The following is a 25,015-nucleotide window of genomic DNA, read 5'->3' on the forward strand; positions in this document are numbered from 1 at the left end:
ATACAGAGTGAAGTAAGCCAGAAAGATAAAGAACATTACAGCATACTAACACATATATATGGAATTTAGAAAGATGGTAACGATAACCCTATATGCAAAGCAGAAAAAGAGACACAGAAATACAGAACAGACTTTTGAACTCTGTGGGAGAATGTGAGGGTGGGATATTTCAAAAGAACAGCATGTATACTATCTATGGTGAAACAGATCACCAGCCCAGGTGGGATGCATGGGACAAGTGCTCGGGCCTGGTGCACTGGGAAGACCCAGAGGAATCGGGTGGAGAGGGAGGTGGGAGGGGGGATCGGGATGGGGAATACATGTAAATCTATGGCTGATTCATATCAATGTATGACAAAACCCACTGAAATGTTGTGAAGTAATTAGCCTCCAACCAATAAAAAATTAAAAATTAAAAAAAAAAAGAACTACCATTGCAGTACCTTAAAATATAAACATTGTTTATCTGTAGGTCTTATCTGCCACATAATATATTAACAAAAAAGCAGTATTACTAAAGTTTTCATATTTTAGTTAACTATTTAAATATAACTTATTTCTCCTTTGCTCCCTTGTATTTAACTTACTGTATTCAGAAACATTCTGAGAAGATATCCATAGGTTTCGCCAGGCTGCCAAAAGACCCATGACAAAACCATTCCTGCCTAAAACCACTGGCAAGAAAACAACTCCAAATCTTTGGTGTGTCTTTAGAAGGATACACACAGCAATCACTATAAAGAACAGACAATCCTGGTAATGATGGACTACCATCACTGGTGATGGACTAGTAATTTAGACCACTCACCTGAAAGCTAGAATAAGATAAAATCTGAAAGAACAACCTTAACAAAAACTATTGGGAACCAGGGTTTCTTATAGGAATGGTTAATTCCAGGTAAGGAGGAGGAAATACATGAAAAGCCTGGAACATCTTGTGCATACCAGAAGCCAAGAAGTTATCCAACTTAAGAAGGTATCACTGGAGTGGTGTCACACAGACAAAGGGGGTTCTTTTACACTATTTTCTTGACTGTTATACCGTTCACCCTCTGTATCTGTAAGTTCCACATCCAGAGATTCAACCTACCTTAGATCAAAAATATTCAAGGGGAAAAAAATTCCAGAAAGTTCCCCCATAGCACTGGTAACCACTTACACAGCATTTATGGTGCATTTGCAACCAGTTATGCAGTACTTATGTTGCATTAGGTACTGTAAATAATTTAGAAATGACAAAGTATATGGGAGGATGTGCATTGGTTACATGGAAAAACTATGTCATTTTATGGAAGAGACTTGAGCATCCATGGCTTTCTTCAGGGGATACTAGAACCAATCCCCCGCAGATAATGAGGAACTGTATATGACTGAAAATGTCCACCGACCAAAACTTGAACACACACAGACACATACCCGAATCACATGCTTGCAGGTCTCAAAGAATTCGAAGATGACGCTTCCAGAGGTAGGGCCTTGAAAGGTTAAACCCCAAATTTGCAACCACTTTTATCCCTGAGGGTAATGGCCAAGTGTTTGGGGCAGCTAAAGGCTAACAACTGTGCAAGGTGAGGGGCCAAAGGCCAGAATCCAGGGACCACCTAAAGAAGGAGGGGCTAGTAAATCCATCTCCTGGTCAGATGGAATCCTGATTGCTCTCGGGGTCTGAGGGACCGTTAAGAGACCCAGCTGCAACTCATTTCTACCTTAACACTTAGCTGAGATGCTCCTAAGCCACCTGATCCCTCATATGTCTGTCAGAGCAAGCATAGATCCTCTCCAGGAATACCATCCCAGAGCCCAAATTATCTCAAACAGTTTAAAAAATATAATCTACTACATGTGCAACCATGTAAGTTAGCCCACAAAGAGACAAAATAAAAACCAGCAGAAACATCAAATAACAACAACCAAAAAGAGCAAGACCCACCGGGCTGCTGGCTATTGCAGTTACAAAATTATCCTTTAAAGTTGGGGTTATGGGAAGAAGGCTACAGGAATAAATAACTAAATGAAAAAACATCTGCAACTATCACATTCAAAGTTATTAAAAATAAGATATAAAACTCTGGTAGAAAACTACCACAGAACCAGATTTTCCAGAAGTGAAAAAACACGATAAACTCAATGGACAGATTATCAGTAAGCTAGTCTTGTTAAAGATTAGTGAACAAAGGGAGATCAGAAGAAATACCAAGAATGAAGCATGCAAAGGGTAAAACACCAGGAAATTCTCACAAGTGTTTTAATGGCGTGGAGGGTTGGGAGACAGGGCAACAGAAATACATTAAAAGACAATGACTAAAAAAAAAAAAAAGACAGTGACTGCAAACTTAGCAAAATAATAAAAAGCATTACCGTAGATTAAGACCTGTAAACACAAAATATAAATTAAAAAATATATAAAATACAAAATATAAATATAAAAAATACAAAATATAAACACACAAAATATAAATTAAAAAATCATAAAAACTGTTCAAAACGAAAGACCAAATAGATAAAAAGCATGAAATAAAAAAGATTCTATCCATGAGAGCAAATACGAAACTGACAGTTTACTCAAGAAAAAAAATGAAAGCTGGAAATGTAATTCAGTAACTTCTTTCAACACCTTAGAAGAAAACCGACAAGTTAAAACTCTACACATAAAAAATATCCTTCAAAAGGAAAAATCAATTTCAGATATTTTTAGACTAACACTAACTCTCAGAATTCACTATTAGGAGTCACACAACAGGGGAGAAACAGAGTGTTCTTCAGGCAGAAGGAAAATGAAACTGGAACTGGACTGACTGGAACTACAGCAAGGAATAAAGAGCAATGAAAAGGGTGAAGTTAAATGGCTAGTACGAGGGGACTCCCTCAGAGAAGGCAGTGGCACCCCACTCCAGTACTCTTGCCTGGAAAATCCCATGGACGGAGGAGCCTGGTAGGCTGCAGTCCATGGGGTCGCGAAGAGTCGGACAGGACTGAGCAACTTCACTTTCACTTTTCACTTTCATGCAGTGGAGACGGAAATGGCAGCCCACTCCAGTGTTCTTGCCTGGAGAATCCCAGGGACCGGAGCCTGGTGGGCTGCCATCTATGGGGTCACACAGAGTTGGACACGACTGACGTGACTTAGCAGCAGCAGCAGGGGACTCCCTGGAGGTCCAGCAGTTAGGACTTTGCCCTCCAACGCAGGGGACATGTGTTGATCCCTGGTCACTGAACTAAGATCCCACGTGCCATGGGACAAGAAAGACCACTCACTGAAACTAGTGAGGCTGCACGCCACAACGGGAGGAAAGTCCACACGCAGATACCAAGAGCCCACCTGCTGCAGCAGACTCCACGTGCAGCAACCGAGATCTGACATGGTCAAGTAAGCATGCTTTAAAAATAATAATAATGTATAAGATAAAATATACAGAGTTAAAATAGCACCAACTGAGCTACATTAAGTGAAAATAAGAGGAGTTTAGGCACCCACAAAGAGGGGAAAATAACCAAATGTTAGATTTTGACAAGTCAAAGATGCATGTTTTAAGTAACCTTGAGGTTAGCAGAGAGTTAAAAAAAAAAAAAAAAAGACAACCAAAGAAATGAGGAAAAGACACATAAAACAGATACAAAAAGCAGAAAACACAAGAACATATTTAAACCCAACTATGTCAGTCATTTTGTTAAATATCAATAGACCACACACTCCAGTTACATGAAATACTGTCAGACGAGATTTTTTAAATCCCAGCTATGTAATGCTGACAACAGAAAAAATCCATAGAAAGTATGCAGAAAGACTGCAAAAACAAGTTAAAAAAATTAAAAGGCACACACTATACCTACTAATCAGAGAAAAGATAACGCAGTTACATTAAATATTAAGCTAATCGAACTTTACCTCTAATATTACTTTTGCCTTAAAGGACACATTATTTTAAGACTCAATGGTGAGGAAAATATACAATGCTAAACCTGTCTGCACCTAGTAACATAACCACAAAATAGATAAAGCAAAAATTATCATTAAGGAGAAACAGACAAATGCAAAATAAGCATACCAATACATTTCTCTTGGTAACCAATACAACCAGCAAACCGAAGGGAAAAAAGGACAAGAAGAATTTAACACAATTAGCAAAGCTGAACTAACAAATATAAAACACTTCATCCAACAAATGTACAAGCACATTCTTTCCAAGCACACAAAGGTCATTTACAAACACTGATCAGAGCAGTGACGTGGCACACAGCAGGCAGAGAGGGCGTGCTTGCCCTCACTCCTCCTTCCTCTTTCTCTACTCTGTATTTGTGGCAGCAGCAGTGTCCACGATCTAGTCACCAACAAGCAGCTCTTTGTCAGCGTGCAGGAGCTACACACTCCAGGTGAGCAGCCAGGAGACAGTCGCCGAGATCAAGGCTCCTGTAGTCTCGCTGGAGAGCACTGCTCCAAAGGATCAAGTCCTGCTCCTGGCAGGCACACCCCGAGAGGATGAGGCTACCCTGGGCCAGTGTGGGTTAGAGGTTCTGAGCACTCTGGAAGCAGCCAGCCTCACGCTTGGTCCATGGTTTCCTGGCCCCTGCTGGGAAAGGAAGGGTCAGACTCCCAAGGTGGCCGAACAAGAGAAAAAGAAGACAGACTGGGCCAAGAAGCCTATGCAGCGGAACCAGCACTTTGTCAGTGCTGTGCCCACGTTGGGCAAGAAGGGCCCCAATGCCGACTCTCAAGTCCTCTGTAATCTTGGCTTTCTCTAATAAAGCCACTTAGCCCAATCATATGGAAAAAAAAAAAAGAACCTGATCAGATTGTCTGTTAGGCCATAAAGCAAGCTCCAAAAAATGTCATAAGCTTTTAATTATATAGTATTCTGACCACAAAGGAATCAAAACAGAAACCAGAGAAAAGAACATAGAATACAGAAGATTCTTAGAGCAAAGAAACTATTCTGTATGTAACTATAATGGTGGATACACATTACAAACGTAAAGGCTCACAGACTATATAAAAGAGTGAACCCTGGTGGGCCAGTAACTCCATATTCCCAACACACGCGGCCCAGGTTTGGTTCCTAGTCAGGGAACTAGTAATAGATCCCACAGGCCACAACTAAGAGTTACCATGACACAACTAAAGATCACGCACGCATCACTGAAAATGGAAGATCCTGCATGCCACAACTAAAACCTCGTACAGCCATATAAACAAATATTTTTTTAAAAAGAAGAGTGAACCCTATGTGACCTTGGATGACAATGATGTCAACATTGGTTCATCCACTCTAACAAATGTACAATCTGGTACAGGATGTTGCTAATAGAAGAGGCTGAGCTTGTGTGGGATCAGGGGGCACAGGGAACTCTGTACTTTCTACTCAGTATTGCTGTGAACATAAAGCTGCCCTTAAAAATAAAGGTGTATTTGGAAATAAGAAAAAAAAGTTTATCTGGCAGACTAGGTTAATGAGTATGCTATGATTACAAACAACTCTCAAAATCTTAGTTGCTTAAGACCAAAGATATTCCCACTTCCTGCCTTCCCCCTCTTTTCTCCACTCTTGCCCTCCCCACCCCGCCCTCAGCTCTCCATTTGCTCTAGACACATGAAGACCTGAACCGCAAGACGCTCCACCTGTAAACATGAGCACTGGCAAGAGGAAGGGAATATGGCAAATCTCACCACTGCTCTTAAAGCCCGTGTGACAAGTTTCTCTTCAGCTCACACTTCACTGGCCAAGACAAATCACATGACTACTTAACTGTGGAGGCAGAAACTAAAAGCAAAAACACTGCCACACACTCTCGGAAATGATTTAAACTTAATACTGGTGAAGATGTGGAGTCACAAGAATGCACTCACCAGAAAAGAAACTGATAGGTATACCCACACTGGATGTGGCATTATCTAATACTGAACATAGGCATGAAAGACCCAACAATTCTACTCCTCAGTCTACCCAACAGAAAAGCAACCAAGAAACATGAACCTGAATGTTACACAAGCCCCGTGACACTCGTGAAATAAGCCTCCTGGATCACCTCATATGGGGAGCTGCTCAGGTCTAAATCCATCATGGCCCTTCCCCCAGACCAGTACTTCCCACAGGTTGTTCTAGCCAATGACTGGCCATAGGCAGGATGCTAAAGAAGGCCCATTTCAGCAGGACAAGGGAATCCTCTGGTCCCAACTTTGGCTAGAGGACATGTCACTGGCCTTCCAAAACTTTCTTAGAACAGCACTTAAGTCCTAAGTTACCAGACATTCTCTTCAATTTCTTCCTCCTCCACATGCATCAGACCTGCAAGGGGCTGTTCACTCTCTCCCCAGTATTTCTCCCAATACTGCAAAACCTAATCCTTGTCTTGTCCTTGGAGGGAACTGAACAGTCTCAAAGTGGGAACAACCTAATATTTATCAGCAGGAGAATGAACAGCCATGGATAATACATGAGTAAATCATTACATGCATAAACAAAGTACAACTATACGCGACCTTGTGAATGAAATGAATGACAAAAATGAGTAGCAGTTGCCCGGGTAGTGTCACAAACCACAGATTTGTAATGACTTCTGTACTTTCCGTATATTTCACTGAAAAAGAAAAAGAAAAGCAAGACTCTGAGGAGTCAACTGTCCTTAAACCAAAAGGGGAATTGGCTACTTACTATCAATCAGATACAACCACTACGGAGAACAGTGTGGAGGTTCCTTAAATAACTAAGAATAAAAGTACCATCCGTGTGTGCTCAGTCACGTCCGCCTCCTTGCGACCCCATGGACTGCATGCAGTCCACCAGGCTCCTCTGTCCATGAAATTTTCCAGGCAAGAATATCAGAGAAGGGGTTGCCATTTCCTCCTCCAGAGGATCTTCCTGACCCAGGGATCGAACCAGTTTTTCCTGAGTCTCCCACATTAGTAGGCAGATTCTTTTATCACAGAGCCACCTGGGAAGCCCAAAGGTGATGCTGAGGGTGATGAGAGTCAAAGGAAAAAATAACTTCTTCCTCTTTTTCTCCCTCCCTCTCTCCCTCTTCTTACCTTCACCTTAGCATTCATTTGAGCAAAGACATCAATGCTACTCTCAAAACTACCATATGTGACTCAGCAAGCCCCCTACTGGGCATACCCCGAGAAAACCGTAATTCAGAAGGACACACGTACCCCAGTGTTCAGAGCAGCGATATTTACAACAGCCAGGATATGGGAGCAATTGAGATGTCCGCTGACAGATGAATGGACAAAGATGTGGTGCATATATACAATGGAATATTGCTCAGCAGCCATAAAAAGGAACAAAATTAGGTCATTTGTAATGACATGGATGAACCTAGAATCTGTCATACAGTAGAGGGAAGTCAGAAAGAGAAAAACAAATACCGTGTATACATGGAATATATGGAATCTAGAAAAACGGTACTGAGGAACCAAACTGCACAACAGGAACAAGGATGCAGATGTGGAGGATGGCCTTCGGGCCGGGGGGCGAACTGAGAGAGCAGCGCTGGCATGTACACACTGCCCCCTGTGAAACAGCTAGCTACTGAGAGGCTGGCGGAGAGCACAGGAAGCTTGGTGCCCTGGGAGGACCTAGGCGTGGGACGCAGGGGATGGGAGGGAGGCTCGAGAGAGAGGGGATACATGCATACTTACAGCTGATGCGTGCTTTTGTATAGCAGAAACACAATTGTAAAGCAACTATACTCCAATTAAAAAATAAAATAAACACAGAGTATAGGCAATTCATATTTCTTCAGTGAAGCCACTTTCCAAAAAGATTCTACCAAATTATCGTCCCACAGTTATGTAAATTATTTATTTAAAGGCTATGCATTTTAGGTGAACACTATTTTATGGACTAAAACTTGTGGTGAAGAGTAATTATGAAGAGAAAGCACATAAGATTGGTTTTATCTTTTACTGAGTCCATTTAACAGATTCAAGATATTAGATCTGATAGAGTGCCTGATGAACTATGGACCGAGATTTGTGACATTGTACAGGAGGCAGGGATCAAGACCATCCCCAAGAAACAGAAATGCAAAAAAGCAAAATGGTTGTCTCAGGAGGGCTTACAAGTAGCTGTGAAAAGAAGAGAAGTAAAAACCAAAGGAGAAAAGGAAAGATACATCCATTTGAATGCAGAGTTCCAAAGAATAGCAAGGAGATACAAGAAAGCCTTCCTCACTGATCAGTGCAAAGAAATAGAGGAAAACAATAGAATGGGAAAGACTAGAGATCTCTTCAAGAAAATTAGAGATACCAAGGGAACATTTCACGCAAAGATGGACTCAATAAAGGACAGAAATGGTATGGACCGGACAGAGGCAGAAGATATTAAGAGGTGGCAAGAATACACAGAAGAACTATACAAAAAAGATCTTCACGACCCAGATAATCAGGATGGTGTGTGTGATCACTCACCTAGAGCCAGACATCCTGGAATGTGAAGTCAAGTGGGCCTTAGAAAGCATCACTACAAACAAAGCTAGTGTAGGTGATGGAATTCCAGTTGACCTATTTCAAATCCTGAAAAATGATGTAGTGAAAGTGCTGCACTCAACATGCCAGCAAATTTGGAAAACTCAGCAGTGGTCACAGGACTGGAAAAGGTCAGTTTTCATTCCAATCCTTAACAAAGGCAATCCCAAGGAATGCTCAAACTACCACACAATTGCACTCATCTCACACACGAGTAAAGTAATGCTCAAAATTCTCCAAGCCAGGCTTCAGCAATACATGAACTTTGAACTTCCAGATGTTCAAGCTGGTTTTAGAAAAGGCAGAGGAACCAGAGATCAAATTGCCAACATCTGCTGGATCATCAAAAAAGCAAGAGAGTTCCAGAAAAACGTCTATTTCTGCTTTATTGACTATGCCAAAGCCTTTGACTGTGTGGATCACAATGAACTGTGGAAAATTCTGGAAGAGATGGGAATACCAGACCACCTGATGTGCCTCTTGAGAAACCTATATGCAGGTCAGGAAGCAACAGTTAGAACTGGACATGGAACAACAGACTGGTTCCACATAGGAAAAGGAGTACATCAAGGCTGTATATTGTCACCCTGCTTATTTAACTTCTATGCAGAGTACATCATGAGAAACGCTGGGCTGGAGGAAGCACAAGCTGGAATCAAGATTGCCGGAAAGAAGTAACAATAACCTCAGATATGCAGATGACACCACCCTTATGGCAGAAAGTGAAGAAGAACTAAAGAGCCTCTTGATGAAAGTGAAAGAAGAGAGTGAAAAAGTTGGCTTAAAGCTCAACATTGAGAAAACAAAGATCATGGCATCCAGGCCCATCACTTCATGGCCAACGGATAGAGAAACAGTGTCAGAGTTTATTTTTCTGGGCTCCAAAATCACTGCAGATGGTGATTGCAGCCATGAAATTAAAAGACACTTACTCCTTGGAAGAAAAGTTATGACCAACCTAGATAGCATATTAAAAAGCAGAGACATTACTTTGCCAACAAAGGTCCATCTAGTCAAAGCTATGGTTTTTTCCAGTAGTCATGTATGGATGTGAGAGTTGGACTATAAAGAAAGCTAAGTGCCGAAGAATTGATGCTTTTAAACTGTGGTGTTGGAGAAGACTCTTGAGAATCCCTTGGACTGCAAGGAGATTCAACCAGTCCATCCTAAAGGAGATCAGTCCTGGGTGCTCACTGGAAGGACTGATGTTGAAGCTGAAACTCCGATACTTTGGCCACCTGATGTGAAGAACTGACTCATTTGAAAAGACCCTGATGCTGGGAAAGCTTGAAGGCGAGAGGAGAAGGGGACGACAGAGGGTGAGATGGCTGGATGGCATCACCAACTCAATGGACATGAGTTTTGAGTAAACTCCGGGAGTTAGTGATGGACAAGGAGACCTGGCATGCTGCAGTCCATGAAGTCGCAAAGAGTCAGACACAACTGAGCGACAGAATTGAACTGAGTCCATTTAAAGAAAAACTTCTTAAGATTATATAGAAATACCAGAGTAACCAAAAATTACCAATTATAACTCAATGATTAATTCTAAATTAAAAAAAACCATTTAACAGACCTTCCAGCCCAGGATGCAACTGTCACCACAGCATTTACAGATCCCAGTTCAGTGTCCTGTCCACATCAATAAACTTGGCCTAACCCAAGTTTATATTCCCTCCATCATCATCTCACACCCTTAACATCCATTCCCACAATTACTCCCCAGGCAAACTCTTTTGGAGGGTAGTCTACCTCTTCATGAATCACACTCTGCACCTCATCCTTTGGGGCCTTCTGGGAGGATCCTAGGGGAAGCCAAATGCAGGTTTTTCAGGCAAACAAAGATTAAGTTCAGACAGAGGATGGAAAGGCTGTTTCTACTGGCAAAGGTAGCCCAACAGAATTTAGGTGTTCAAGATCTCCAGCTAAATCAGAAACTGACCATATGTCTCTAATCCAATTTTCAGGATGCCACTCCTAACCAAAGTTCTCACCTACTAACAGGGAATTCAATTTGCAGTTTTAGGGCAGGCACAGAAACTTTCAGGTCCCTTATGTGGAACCCTCGCTGGAAATTTAAAACCTTGAGCTCATCATTTTGCTGTGTAACGTTTTAACTTGGCTAGGCTAAACTGCACTCCCAGGATTTCCCTTGTATTTGTTTCAGGACTGGGTGGGCCACAGAGAGACTACCGTGCGGCAGGCGGAGGGCACATCTGGTGGGACACCTGCGGTCGCTAACTCCCCATCTGCCTCACTGGTGCGAGGCTGCAACAGCTACTCTACCTTCCCCCAGGCTCCCTGAGTCTCTGTCTCCTGGGCCAAGTGTGTGTGGTCAGCTCCAAGACAAAGGCCCAGCTCTTTCTGGATGCCCACTCAACCAAGGTCAGAGGCAACACCACTGACACAGCTCTCCACCTGTCTCGCTGTGGCTTCCAGTCTGTTTTCTCCCCCAAGGCACTTCCACCTTTCTTTCTCAAATTCCCGTCCTACTGACTACAACTCTAGCATGAGGCACACAGGCAGCCTTGTCAACAAGCTGCATTGCCAGCTCCACACTGTGTTAACTGAGATCTCTGAATACGACTGTCTGACAGACCCCTGGACAGAAAACCACACATTTAACCACACAGCCTCAATCTGCCTTTGGATCATGCTAGCTAGGGCCCAGGGGATGTGAGCCCTCAGAATCCAAGAACTGAGCTAAGGACCAGAAAAGTATTTATGGACAAAAACAATTAAGAATCTCTGCTCTCATGAAGTGCCTTTTTGAGAAAACAAAAACTCCTTAAATCATGTGAATAAAAGTAACCCTGTAATTTTGATAAGCACTTGGAAGGACAGCAATGTCTCTAATATAAGGACTTGACTTGAAGAAAATCAAGAAAAAACTTCAAAACCTTCAGAAAATTGATGGTTACTGTAAGCTGAGTGATGGCTATATGGAGATTCTCTACTCTACCTTTATTAGAAACTTTACAAACACTTTCATCAAAACAGCTTTCATCAAAAAGTGATGCTTGAGACAAGAAAGGCAGACTAAGAACTGAAATTTGGACAGAAAAGCATTCCAGGAAGTGGGAAAGAACAAGTGCCATGCTTTCTAGTGGCGGAGATGATGATGGGCACTGGAGATAGGAGAAGCACCTGCATGTCTGCAGCAAAGGGAGAGACAGCGCAGGTGAGCACAAGGCCCCAGAGGATAAAAATCATGCACACCCTAAGGCCTGCTATGGAGCTCTGTCCTTAAAGGGGAAGCCACTCAGAGTTTTATGTAAACGGTGATACACTTAGATTTGCCTTTAAAAAAAAAAAAGGTAATTTCTAAAAAAAAAAACAGGTAATTTCTGACACTAACAAATTATAATACAGACATATTTACCTCTTACCCAACAATCTCACTATCTTGAAACTGTATCTGATCAAATACAAAACAATGTATCGAACAAGGTTATTCATTGCAATAATTTTTTAACAGTAGCAGAATATAAACACTATATATCTACTTAGGAAATGAACTACCAGCACAAAAGAGTAAATACCAAGAATACAGAAGTGTATATGAAGTAATCTCCAGAATATATTAAGTAAAAAGGAAGAAACAACTGTGGATACAAGCTTTTTGGAAACAAAAGCAGACACAAACTTCTTTTTAAGAAAAGCAGGTAAAAAAATGTTTCCTTATGTTGCAAAAATAAGTAGAAAAATAAACCAGAAATAAAAGTGGAGCAGGAGGAAAACAGTTGAGAGATAGGAAAAGAAAGGAGAATATGAACACACCTTTACAATGCAGCTTTGACTCTGGAACTATATAAATGTTTCACACACTGAAACAAAATACGTTTAGAAAATCATTGAAGCAATCCTTAAATGTTAGGGATTTCATTCAAATAAGCCAAACTAATAATCAAATTGATTATAAAAATCAGACAAAATGTTATTTCAAATAATTCTATAATTCAGAATGTAAACATTTTTAAAACAAAGGGAATAGAAACCTACAATCATTCTAATGTTAAAATGTTTTTGAACTACCATGTTTATATTCTAGGATAAAGGAAAGTAATTAAAGTTGATAAGAATGCAAATTTTTAACATTAAAGAAGATAAATTCAAAGTAAAAACCCTATGAAGTTAAATGTGAACTGGAACTAGCAGCACAAAATCAAAACTAGTATTTCCCAAGTCTGTCCAATGACAGCAAGGGCATCTCAGCGGCAATAAGGACACACAGCACCAGATTTTGGTATCTAAACTCCACTGCCTGATAAAAAGAGCTAAAAGAACTGGTTGATAGATATTGGGAAGAAAAAGCACAAAGTGAGTCTCAGACATCTTGTAACATGAGCAAGAAACAATTCAAAGGTTAACAGGGCCACATCCAAGGGAAGAAAACTAGTTTGAAATGACCAAGCCATGACCAAACTAGGACAAGTTGAGGGAAAAAAATGATGACTACTTGATTAAGACACACTGCAAATACATAAAATTCCACAGGTCCACAGTGATCCTAAACAAGAGAAAGCAAGAGGGAATACACAGTAACAAATCAACCCTGTACACAGGGAAAATAACATTCTTACCCTTGTGTCAAGACCTAAAACTCATGCTAGGAATATTAATTTAGATATGATTAGTTAATATATGGTTAAGTAGGTCATATAGACATACATGCCTATAACTATATAGACCATCTATAAATAAATATGTAGATCATTTGCAGACAAGTCCAACTATTAAACCTAAGTTATAAGGATGTAACTGTAAGCAAGCTGAACAACAGATATAAGCAAACAAATATAATCTAAGTTTGAAAGTTGTCCTGCCTTTTATTACTACAATCTAAAAACATTTCAAGTGGTATTTAAATACTTCATTAGTCTCTTTATTTACTCTCTCAACATTTGGATAAAACAATATCCATGATGAATTGATCCTTTCTCTATCACCCACCCCACCCCCCAAAAAGTCAACACATTTAACATTTTAATGTCTCCAGACAAATTGCCTTTGCTTCAAATTACTTTATCCTTATTCAACAGGCTGCTGCTGCTGCTAAGTCACTTCAGTCGTGTCTGACTCTGTGCGACCCCATAGACGACAGCCCACCAGGCTCCGCCATCCCTGGGATTCTCCAGGCAAGAACACTGGAATGGGTTGCCATTTCCTTCTCCAATGCATGAAAGTGAAAAGTGAAAGTGAAGTCGCTCAGTCGTGTCCAACTCTTCAGGACCCCATGGACTGCAGCCTACCAGGCTCCTCCACCCATGGGATTTTCCAGGCAAGAGTACTGGAGTGGGTTGCCATTGCCTTCTCCGTATTCAACAGGCTAGACTCTTGTAAACTTGAGCTGGAACACTGGTAGATTCCTTCAACCCATCTTTCAGAGGTTTAATGCCTTTCAATGAATGGCTCCCCGCACCGCCCCACCCCCCCCAACTACCACCACCACCCTTCGGATAAAACAGCAACCACCTTAATGTCATATGTTCAATTATTTAAAATCTGGCCCCAAATTCATTCCTAGACAGACTGATCATGTCAAACTTAAGTGGTGTCAGCAGCTATAGATCAATAACCACAGGGAACTTATGATACCCAGAAGCCCTAGGAATCACTCACATGGGAGTAACAGATAACACAGCAAAACCTTTGATTGTAATTCAAATCCAGAATGGTCTAACACTCATCATGACTCCGCTCCTGTTGTTCCTTCATCTAAACTGCTTTCCTCTAACCTATAGTCTTAACCCTGCTCGAACATCACCTTCTCTCCCCAGATGTCTCACCATATGCCTGGGTATCTTCCCTACCAACCTGTAAGGTCTCTAAGGGCGTATCTTCATGTGCCATGCCCATAGCTGACTTATGGCAATTTAAAAGCCAAAAAATAAGCACCCAATAAAAATTTAATTAAAAATTTAATAGAACACAAGCACAACTAAGCAACCTATTGCTGAAAAAAAAAATGCTAATAACTATAGCAAAGTTTAAAAGCATGAAGAAGAAGGAAATCAACAATGATTGGCACCAGCTGCTGCATTTCAGGAACTGTACTGGGAACTCTACACATCCATTTTATTTAACTATTGTAATAGCCTTACATGATAGGTTTCATCCCAGTTTACAGTTGAGGAATAGCGCTTAGAAGGGCTATGTGATGAATCAGGTATGTGGCTTTGGACCAGTAAGGAGTGGGGTTGGATTTCAACCCAGACTCTTCAGAGTTGAAGGCCATTCGATCTCCACGTCCAACTCCAGAGCTCACATCTTTTTCACAATGGATTCCCCATTTCCAATTTCTTTTTGTTCAAAGGAAAGAAAGAAAACATAATTAAGCATCTAATAATTATAAGGAATATTTTTATGATATATATTTTTAACAAATTAGAATTCTGCTAATTCAAAAGAAATATCCAACAACACTGTTATTTTTAATCTCTGCAATAATCCACCATAATTCTTTCGGAACAGCAGTATCCTTTTTACATGTTTCTAACATACCAGAGGAAAAAAAATGCTAACAAGGAGTACAGCCAATGGAGTTTAACTGTATACAATCAGGTAAGTCATTGGGAAGAGAGAACACTGCATAATTAGATTTCTTCTAGTTAAGACTTCAAATTAATGGCTCATAATTGTATCATATCAACACGTAAGAGTCAAATCTGAGGTACTCTTTCCCACAGGATGCACAGGCAAGCAAAAGTCACATCAACCTTCCACTCCACGATTTACGAGAGTGGTACCATTACCTGTAAGGACACCAATGACCAACATTTCACCGTTACCTAGATTTCATGAGTGCTACTAAATATTACACCAAAAACAAGAAAGTATCTAAGGTCAATATGGAAAACAATGCTGGTACTATTTCTCAGCACCATTAATCGGATACTGTGAACTGTGACCCTGGGGGAAAAGGAACAGAACACAGCACAGTTTCCCAAACTAAGGTGACCGAGGACTCCTTTGATTTTCCTGCAGCATTTCTTAGCATGAGTGTCACAAAGGATACCCCCTTAAACGCTGCTTCATATATACACCCGAAACAAAGTAAATATTACTACTGGATTCTGCACTAGTAAATAAAGAAACAGTACTATCAAAACTCTGGGGATCATCGAAAATCTTAAAAAAAAAAAATTCTAAGTTAATCATAGAGATAACTGAAGGTCTCTTTCCTTAACTCATTTCACAGCATTCTGAAGTAACCATTTTGCTACTCAAAGAAATTCTATTCTCTCACAAGAAACACACACCTACTATCGACGATTCTGACAAACACTTAACGACCTTTACATGTAACTATCAAGTTAAATCCCATGAACACAGGGGCCTGGTAGGTTAGTCCATGAGGTCACAAGAGTCGGACACGACTTAGCTACTGAACAACAAATCAAGTCTGATAATAAAGGTTCTGTAAATTGCTAGCTACAATTTTTTGGTATTCGCCTCTTACCCAAGGATTGGGGGAAGGGCAGAAGGTTCCTCATCTCACTTGCCCCTCATCTGAAATTTCACAGCCTCTTAAAAGTTCACCTCTAAGAACGTTAACAGACTCAATCTGTCCTGGTATATACACCCTCAAGTACAGGTTTAGTTTTCATTTCCTAACAAAAGCTATGTAGAAAGCAATTACTGTACTCTCCATCAATCCCTTCAGACCGCAGAGGTCCTTCCAGAAAATTCCAACAGAAGTTATATAGGAATTTGCATTTGGGGAGGTATGTCGTCTTTGGCAGAAGTCATGTTATACAGCGCAATCCCTTAACACTTAAATGTATTGAGGGTTGCTTTCTGACGTACAGATCTGTATTTGCTACTTCAACATGCATGGAAAACCCTCTCCAAAACCAGGAATCCCAACCCACAAATCATAAAAAGCAGATAAGCGTGAAGCAACTGCGTAAACAGATTTGGGGTGCCTATTTCGTGGCATTAATGGCTGAGGCCATCACTAAAATTCAATCCGGATAAAGTCGACAACGCATCCCCAACAGGAAAGATGAACAGAGCCAAACCGTAGGCACTGCGCAGTTTCCGCGCCGTGCGATTAATCTCAGCAAATGCTTGCGGAATGCGCTCAAGGTCACTCGTGATGAAAAAGAAAAGTGTGTGTGTGTGTATGTGTGAGTGTGCGTGTGCAGAAACGCCCGCCGTCAGCCAGTCCCGCGCAGAGCTGCCCATGGCGCGTGGACAGGCAGCCAAGGGGGCGGGGGAAACAAGGGGGGGGTTACCGAGAGACCCGAAAAACCACCTTCTCCGCCAAGCCCACTGCTGCAGAACCCCGGGCAGCCACCCGGGAGATTACGCCGTCGTAGGTACGCAGCCCTGGGTAGGAGAGCAACGCCAGGCCTCCGGAGGGTCCCGATCTCGGAGAACCCCCTCCCCTTTCTGTGGTCCGGTTCCAGCGCCCCTCTAGCTACGGAGACCAGTCCTCCTTCCCACCCCCACCTCCTTCCACCCTCCACCCCAGCCCCTCCCCACGCCGCGAGGGCCTGTTCCCCTCCCCCCTTACATCCCCTCCCACCACCCGGGGGGCCAGCCCCCACCCCCGCCCTAGGGGACTCCTACACCGCCCCCTCAGGCCCCGAGGGTCTCATTCCTTCCTCCCCCGCCCAACCCGGGTTATGCAACACTCATCCGCCCCGCCCCCCCGCCAGCGCCCGCCGCATTGCCCCCCCCTCCCCGGGCCCAGCCACCCCGCGCCCCCCGCCCGCTCGAGTGCCGAGGCCTCCCGAACAAAGCGCGCGGGGCTGGCCGGCCGGGCCGGGGGCGGCGGCCATGTTGGCGGGGGCGGCGAACAAAGGCGCGCGGCCCGAGCCCGAGGCCCCCGCCCGAAGCCCGGCCGGCAGGGGGCGCTGTACAGGCGCCGCCCGCCGCCCGGACAATGCGCCGCGGCCCGCTGCTCCCCGGGCGCCACCGCCCCTCAACGCGCCCCGCCCGCGGCCCCGCTGCGGCGCCCGCTCCCCGGCGGTGCACAGGCCTCACCTGCTGGCCTCTTAGGCCGCCGTCTGCAGCCCTTGGGCCCTGCCGTCCCGCGCCGCGCTCCCGCCCCGGCCCGACCGAGCCAGACGGCGCCGCCCCGCCCCCGCTCCGCTCCGCGGCCGCCGCCGCCCGCCCCCGACCGCACGGCGCACGCGCACTGCGGCCACCGACTGCACCGGCAGCGCCGCCCGGCCCCGGCCCGACGGGCAGCATTACGCAGGCGCTCCAGCTGGAGGGCGGGGCCGAGAGGACAGAGGGCGGGGCCTGGCGGCAGGACTCGGCTTGAGGATGCTCACCTGGCGGCGGGGCGGGACCGAATAAAGGAAGGCCTGGAGGTGGGGCGGGGCCTGATGCTGCAGCAGGGCGGGGCCTGGCGCCACTCACCTGGCAGCCAAGCACAGCGGACCAGGGCCTGGCGCCGGGGTGGGGCCTGGCAGCGGGGAGGGGCCGGGCGCGGCTCTCACCTGGGGGCGGGGCCTGGCCGGGTCCCAGCTGCGCGCCGAGAGGCGGCATTAATGGCCCAGAGGCCGGGGGGCCGGGGACGGCGCCGATCGCACCGGAAGTCTGACATCCTTAGAAGTTTCGTTTTCGCGCGGTGGGAGGGCTTTTACCGACAGACTGATCCTCCCTGTCCTGGAATTTAAGCAGCAAGTCGACCTGCGTCGCACACGCCGCCCCTTCGGAAGAAACGGAATACAGTGACAAAGCTATCCGCTGACAGAGCTGTGGTGGCCGAGGAAATGCAGCACCCAGTGCCGAGGGCTTCCCGATCGGGCCCCACCGCCGCACTGCGCCACCGCGGCCGAAATTCGGGTCTCGCCCACTCACCTGCCCTACCTGGAGGGGGTAGGACGAGTTTTGCAGCGCTTGACAACGCACTCCCTCCTTGTCCGTACTCCGCCTTCCCCACAAACTGGCCAATTCGCTCGGCTCTGGCTTTCCGCAGAAGTCAGGACCTAGGCATTCTCACGGTCACTCGCGAACTTGTTTGCCTTCTGTTTCACCCAAGACGCCCTTTGAGTGTCAGATTGGTTGTTTGCAGGAAGAGGGGGAGAGGAAGGAAGAGTCCGGAACAGGTTTGACTCCTTCGGAGTGCAATGCCCGCAGGCTGTACCCGGGGTCTGACTCCCTACCCCGCACCCCAGCCTGGAGCTCTACCTGATTCAATCCCAAGACTGGCGCTCTCCTCTCCCTTCGTCCTCATACCCCCTCAACTCTCACCCAACACTTCCCTCCCCCACTTGCCCGGTGCCCTCCCCTCCCCCAACCCCACGACCACCTGGCGTCCTCCAGAGAGTCACTGAGCGGACGTGATTCCTAGAATGCGAAAAGCTTCCTAATAAACCTTCTGCCCGAATGTTGGCGGGTCAAATGACAGACGTATTATTGGAAAGCGCTCTGTTCACCGTAACCTGCAGCCCAATTGTCGCTTAGCATTGCTCTGTGGGATTTTGCTGGCACCTTTTTCTTCCAAGTAAGATTGATACGTGCCTGTTGAAACAAAGTGCTCATCTCAGATGACACACTTGGCAAGAATTGCAAGTTCACAGGCCAACTAGAGGACCAATTTAGATACAGATACACAAAAATGTGTCACTGTACTTAGCAATGAGAAAGCGTTGGGAAATTAACTTTCCATAATGTTCAATGTTTATGACCCAGACAGTAGTGGAGAGGGAGAAATTTCCCTCGAGTTCTAATGACAAAATTGACACCAGACAGAATAACAGGAGAAAAACAAATTTGAATGCATGCACATAAAGGTCTCATAGAAATTGGATCTATGAGGTGGCCAAAGCGGGCAGATTTTATACTTTTTAGACAAAAACTAAATTTGTGAGGAGTTGACAAGATCGGGTTGGGATGCTCAATTAGTGAAGAATCTAAACAGAATTTGGGCTTGGGATAGTAAATTTAAAATTAACAAGGTTTGTTTATACAGGCTTTTCAGCCTGATTTCCCTGTTTCTGGTGATAAGGATCTCTGTACCCTCTGGTACAAGAAAGGTATTTGTTGTTCAGTGGCTCAGTCCTGCCTGACTCTTTTTCGATTTTCCATGGACTGTTGCTCCCCAGACTCCTCTGTCCAAGGGATGTCCCAAGCAAGAATACTGGAATGGGTTGCCATTTCCTTCTCCAGAGGCAAATTCTTTACTGCTGAGCCACCGTGAGAAAGGTATCAAAACCTTCGAAGGAATGACATAGCCCGAGGACACAACCTAATAGGTCCAAGATGGCAGATGAGTTGACTTCCACTAGACCTTGAGCCTCAGTATATGCTCACTGTAACACGTCAGCAAGCTAAATGACACACCCACAGGTGCCATGACAGTTCAAGGGCGAACCATAAAGGTCAAAAAGTGGGTGGTGGTCCAATTCCTGGAAATCCCCACTCCTTCCCCAAAATAGCTAAAATACTCCTCCCACTCATTAGCTTATGAAATTACCCACCCCTGTAAAAATTGACAAGTCAGTGGAATGTTTCTCTCTAAATAGATCAACTTCCTACCCATCACTTTGTCTCTCACGTAAATTCTTTCTGTGATGAGACATCAAGAACCTGAGTTTCATTAAGTCCTGAGACCATGTGTGTGATCTCAGTTAAAACTGATTTCAAGTCCCAATCTGAGTTGCATGGTTTCAGCGATTTTCACATGGGAGATTTTTTCATTTTTAAGGAGACAGAGGGGAAGGTCAGAGTGTCCCTCTTGCATTGACCCTTTCTTAAGTAACTGTGCATGCATGCTAAGTCACTTCAGTCAGGTCTGACTCTTTGTGACCCTATGGACTGTAGCCTGCTAGGCTCCTCTGTCCATGGGATTCTCCAGCCAAGAATACTGGTCTGGGTTGCTGTGCCCTCCTCCAAGGGATCTTCCCAACCCAGAGATAAAACCGCAGTCTCTTATGTCTCCTTCATTGTCAGGTGGGTTCTTTACCACTCATGCCACCTGGGAAGCCTGTAAGTAACTTTAATACAATATAATTAATGTTCTGTTGAGGCACATTTGGAGGCAGTCCACTGGGTGCCCCAACAACCTCAACCAGAAGGCTGTGAGTCCCTTCCTTGCCCATTCTGAAGGGAGAGGTCTGGCCTTCTTGCTTCTCAGGAAGCTTCAGTAGACCCCACACTAAAGTGTCTTCCTATTAGTGGGGAGGGAGCCGGATTGTTGCAATACTCTTTCTTTGGAAGTGGGACTTGAAGAACCAAAGAGGACCACTTTCGTCTCAAGAATCCTGTTTCTCAAAAGGTACTCTCTTTCCATGCTCATTCTTGGCTTAACTTGCTCCTGAAACCACAGGAAAATCATCAGTTGGAGTACTATGCCCCTTCCAGGCTTCTCTCCCAAAAGTTTGAAACTATCACCATCACAGCACTGCTGGATGAAAAAGAGAACCAGAAGAGTCTTTCTCACTCCCTGGCTCAACATATATCAGCTGGACCCTACCAGGCACAGGGCACTGCATTTGCCTCTGGAGGGGACACTATGTCTACACACACAAGAATGTTTACACTTCATGAAGGGAACATCACACGGTGCTGAATGGATGACTCCAAGAAAGAAACAGCAGGAGCAGAGTTCAGCCATCTGATCAACTATACAGCTTCCTCCCCTGGCTCATTCCCACCTTTTTCCAGGTCATTCTCTACACAGCAGCCAAATATATGCTTCTAAATGATACCTTCTCAGAGAAGCCTCTTCTGACCACCTGCACAAGTAGATTGCCCTCTATTCTCTTTAACTGTCATCCTTGTTTATTTTTCTTTGTAGCACTGATTCTCTTTTGTAATTACATACAGCACAGAATTGTTAAGTCATCACCCACCCCATTATAAAGTCCAAAGGCCAGAGACAATATCTGTTTTCCTTTATACCTTGCAGAGGACTGTAGAAGTGACGTGAAGTCGCTCAGCTGTGTCTGACTCTGCGACCCCATGGACTGTAGCCTACCAAGAGCCTCAGTCCATGGGATTTTCCAGGCAAGAATACTGGAGTGGGTTGCCATTTCCTTCTCCAGGGGATCTTCCCAACCCAGGGATTGAACCCGGGTCTCCCACATTGTACGCAGATGCTTTACTATCTGATGCTTTACTACTACTATTTTACTGCCAGGGAAATGAATAGATGACTTGTCTGAATACTGGATCATGTGGTTTTGTTAACATAGGGTTTAGGAAGAGCCTCAAGTGACAAGATACCGGGGAATTTAAACTCTTCTTACCTACTCATAGAGTTATATCAAGGTTCAACAGAAACGCTATATAGACCTATGCACATGTGAGGGAGTTTCTCCATCCCATGGGAAACAATTGAAGATGTTCAGTTAGGTTTATGGGGTGACATTTTTTTTTGGGGGGGTGACTTTTTGAAATCAATCAGGTGCTATGTAGAAGAGAATTTACAGTGGGAGTTATGACATAAAGGAGACTATGTAGGAGGCTACTGTAATAACTTTGGGGGACAGAATTTGAACTGGATAAAGTGCTTATGAAAAGGATAATATAATAACTTTTAAAGAGCAAGCATTCAACTCCATGATAGAGGGGAGTTATTTTACTGAAGAGGGGGATGATTGTGGCATTTTGGTAAGGCTGAGAAGGAAGAACTCCTTATGATTTAAAGAAATATCCTGAAAAGTTTTAATTAAATGATATGATGATATAGTCATGCTGATTTCTCTCAACAGATTAGTTTTGCCTGGTTTTGAACTTTATATAAATTGAATCAAACAGTGACATACCTACATATCACATGATACTTGAATACTGTTTTTGCATCCCTAGGGATACTGCACGTGAATTGGAAGATAGTTGCTCTTGGATATGAAGAAGGAATTCACAGGGCCTGGACTCCATCTTAGGCCTGTTCATGCTGATCATGCTCGGCCACCTCTCCAATGGACTCTGAATTCTGTGTTTAGTGCCTATGGAAACGACAACAGAAGGATAAAACCCCCTCCAGACAGGGGAACCTTGAAGATCATATCCAGGTTACTCCTCGCCTAAGAGAACACATACACTAATCACCCCTTCCTCCAGACAGGCCATATGTTTTCTGTACCTATCAGAGTGTAACCTTGGGCTTATTGATTGTTGGCTAATTGTTTAACTGTCTAAGCACCTGGCACATGAATGATGGGGTTATTGGGATTGTATTTACCCTTCCTTTGTTTATGTAAATCTCAAAGAATTTGGGGTGGTGGGTTCGGACATGTACACATGGGGTATAAAAGATTTTCACAAATGCTGGTCGGAGTCCTTGGCTAGGAGGAGACTCTGCCTTGGGCCCGCCGGTGTAATAAACTGCACTCCTCTATCTGCATTGTCCTTCTGAGTGAGTTTGTTTCCCAGAACGCATGGCTACAACAGATATACTCCTAGAAGAGAAATTGCTGAATAAAGAATATGAATGTTAGTAGGTACCACATTCATACAATGATGTGAACACCTTAGATCTTTACCAGTGCAGTAGGTGAACAAAACCATATCCCATGATAGTTTTTGTTTGCATTTATCTCATTTTAAGAGAGCTAGTTCGCTTTTCATATATTTAAAAGTCATTTGAGCCTATGAAATGCACTAAAAACTATTGGAAGTAATAAACGAGTTCCGCAAGGTTGTAGGATATAAAATCACTATGCAAAAGTCAATCGTAATTCTATACAATGAAGTGAAGTCGCTCAGTCGTGTCCAACTCTTAGTGACCCCATGGATTGTAGCCTACTAGGCTTCTCCATCCATGGGATTCTCCAGGCAAGAATACTGGAGTGGGTTGCCATTTCCTTCTCCAGGGGATCTTCCCGACCCAGGGATCGAACCCAGGTCTCTCGTATTGGAGGCAGATGCTTTAACCTCTGAGCCACCAGGGAAGCCCATTTCTATACAATAACAGTGGGCAAACCAAAAGTGGAATTTAGAAAACAATTCCCTTTTATATAGATTTCAAAAGAATAAGTTAAGAATAAATTTAACAGAAGTACAAAATTTATACTCCAAAAATTACCAAACAACAATGAAAGAAATTAAAGAACTAGATAAGTTTGCAAGTATCTCATGTTCACAAACTGGAAGACTATTTACAGAGGGCAGTTCAGTTCAGTTCAGTTCAGTCGTGTCAGCCTCTTTGCGACCCCATGAATCGCAGCACGCCAGACCTCTCTGTCCATCACAAACTCCCGGAGTTTACTCAAACTCATGCCCATCCAGTCGGTGATGCCATCCAGCCATCTCATCCTCTGTCGTCCCCTTCTCCTCCTGCCCCCAATCCCTCCAAGCATCAGGGTCTTTTCCAATGAGTCAACAGACGACAGTACTCTCCAAATTGATATACAGATTCAATGCAACCCTTATCAAAATCCCGATGACTTTTTTTGCATAATTTGACAAGCTGATTCTAAAATTTGCGTACAGCTTCCGCCGCGGCAGCCATTGTAGAATAGCCATGGCTCTGCGCTACCCCATGGCGGTGGGCCTCAACAAGGGTCACAAGGTGACCAAGAACAAGCCGAGGCACAGCAGCCGCCGCCGGCGTCTCCCCAGACACAGCAAGTTCGTGCGGGACATGATCTGGGAGGTGTGTGGCTTCGCCCCTTACCAGCGGCGAGCCATGGAGCTGCTCAAGGTCTCCAAGGACAAGCAGACCCTAAGTTCATCAAGAAAAGGGTGGGGACACACATCCGCGCGAAGAGGAAGAGAGAGGAGCTGAGCAACGTCTTGGCCGCCATGAGGAACGCAGCAGCCAAGAAGGACTGAGCCCTTCCCCTCTGTTCACAATAAATCTTCCCAAAACTTCCGGGGGGAAAAAAATAATAAAATAAAATTTGCCTACAAATTGAAGGGATCCAAAATAGCCAAGACAATACTGAAAAAGAAGAATAAAGCTTGAGGAACTATCTCTCTCAATTTTTTTTTTTCTCTCTGCACTGGGTCTTCATTGTTGTAGGTAGCAGTGAGCAGTACAAACCTTTTCTAGTAACAGTGAACAGACGCTACTCTCTAATTGAAATGTGCAAGCTTCTCATTGACAGGAGCCTGGTGGGCTACAGTACATAGGGTAACGAAGAGTTGGACATGACTAAAGCAATTAGCAGCAGTGCTACATATGAAATGTCCCAAAGAGGCAAATCTGTAAAGACAGAAAGTAGATTAGTTATTGCCTGGAGCTGGGGGATAGGAAGATTGAGGGGTGATGACTAAGGGGTGCAGAGTTTCTTTTGGGGGTAATGAAAATGTTCTAAAATTAATTATGATAATAGAATCATAACTTTGGGAATATACTAAAAAACTATGAAATTTTACACTTGATATGATCGAATTATCTGGTAAATGGATTTAATTTCAGGAAAAGGTGTTCAAAAATGAAAAAAAAGATCATTTAATATTTATTTCTTGTGAATTGTCTATATCCTTGGTGAATTCTTCTAACTGGATTTTTGTTTTATTTTTCTCCTTATTTGTAGGAACTCTGCACATTGAAGAATATTAGTCTTTTGTCATATGTGTAGCAAAAATTTTACCCAATTTTTTTTTAATTTTACCTAATTTTTTATTTGGGTTTTTATTTTG

At 43.9% G+C, this 25,015-nt stretch overlaps 1 protein-coding gene and 1 pseudogene across 3 annotated transcripts in view; one reads left to right on the forward strand and one right to left on the reverse strand.

Moving 5' to 3' along the window:
- Window positions 1-17,727, reverse strand: part of SPIN1 (spindlin 1) — an 87,408-nt gene extending 69,681 nt beyond the window's left edge. Inside the window, exons 1-2 of one of the 3 annotated variants that reach the window (XM_043453096.1) lie at window positions 17,456-17,568; window positions 14,566-14,763 (exon numbers count right to left, since the gene is read on the reverse strand). The gene's annotated coding sequence lies outside the window, so the exon portion shown is untranslated. Of the gene's footprint in view, window positions 1-14,565; window positions 14,764-17,455 lie in introns of all 3 variants that reach the window. The other 2 variants (XM_043453098.1, XM_043453095.1) reach the window with 2 other exon arrangements.
- Window positions 17,728-23,891: 6,164 nt separating this feature from the next.
- LOC122432075 lies at window positions 23,892-24,238 on the forward strand (annotated as a pseudogene).
- Window positions 24,239-25,015: the final 777 nt, after the last annotated feature.

The sequence above is a fragment of the Cervus canadensis genome, chromosome 30, assembly GCF_019320065.1.
Source record: "Cervus canadensis isolate Bull #8, Minnesota chromosome 30, ASM1932006v1, whole genome shotgun sequence".
In the NCBI taxonomy this organism is placed as follows: Eukaryota; Metazoa; Chordata; class Mammalia; order Artiodactyla; family Cervidae; genus Cervus; species Cervus canadensis.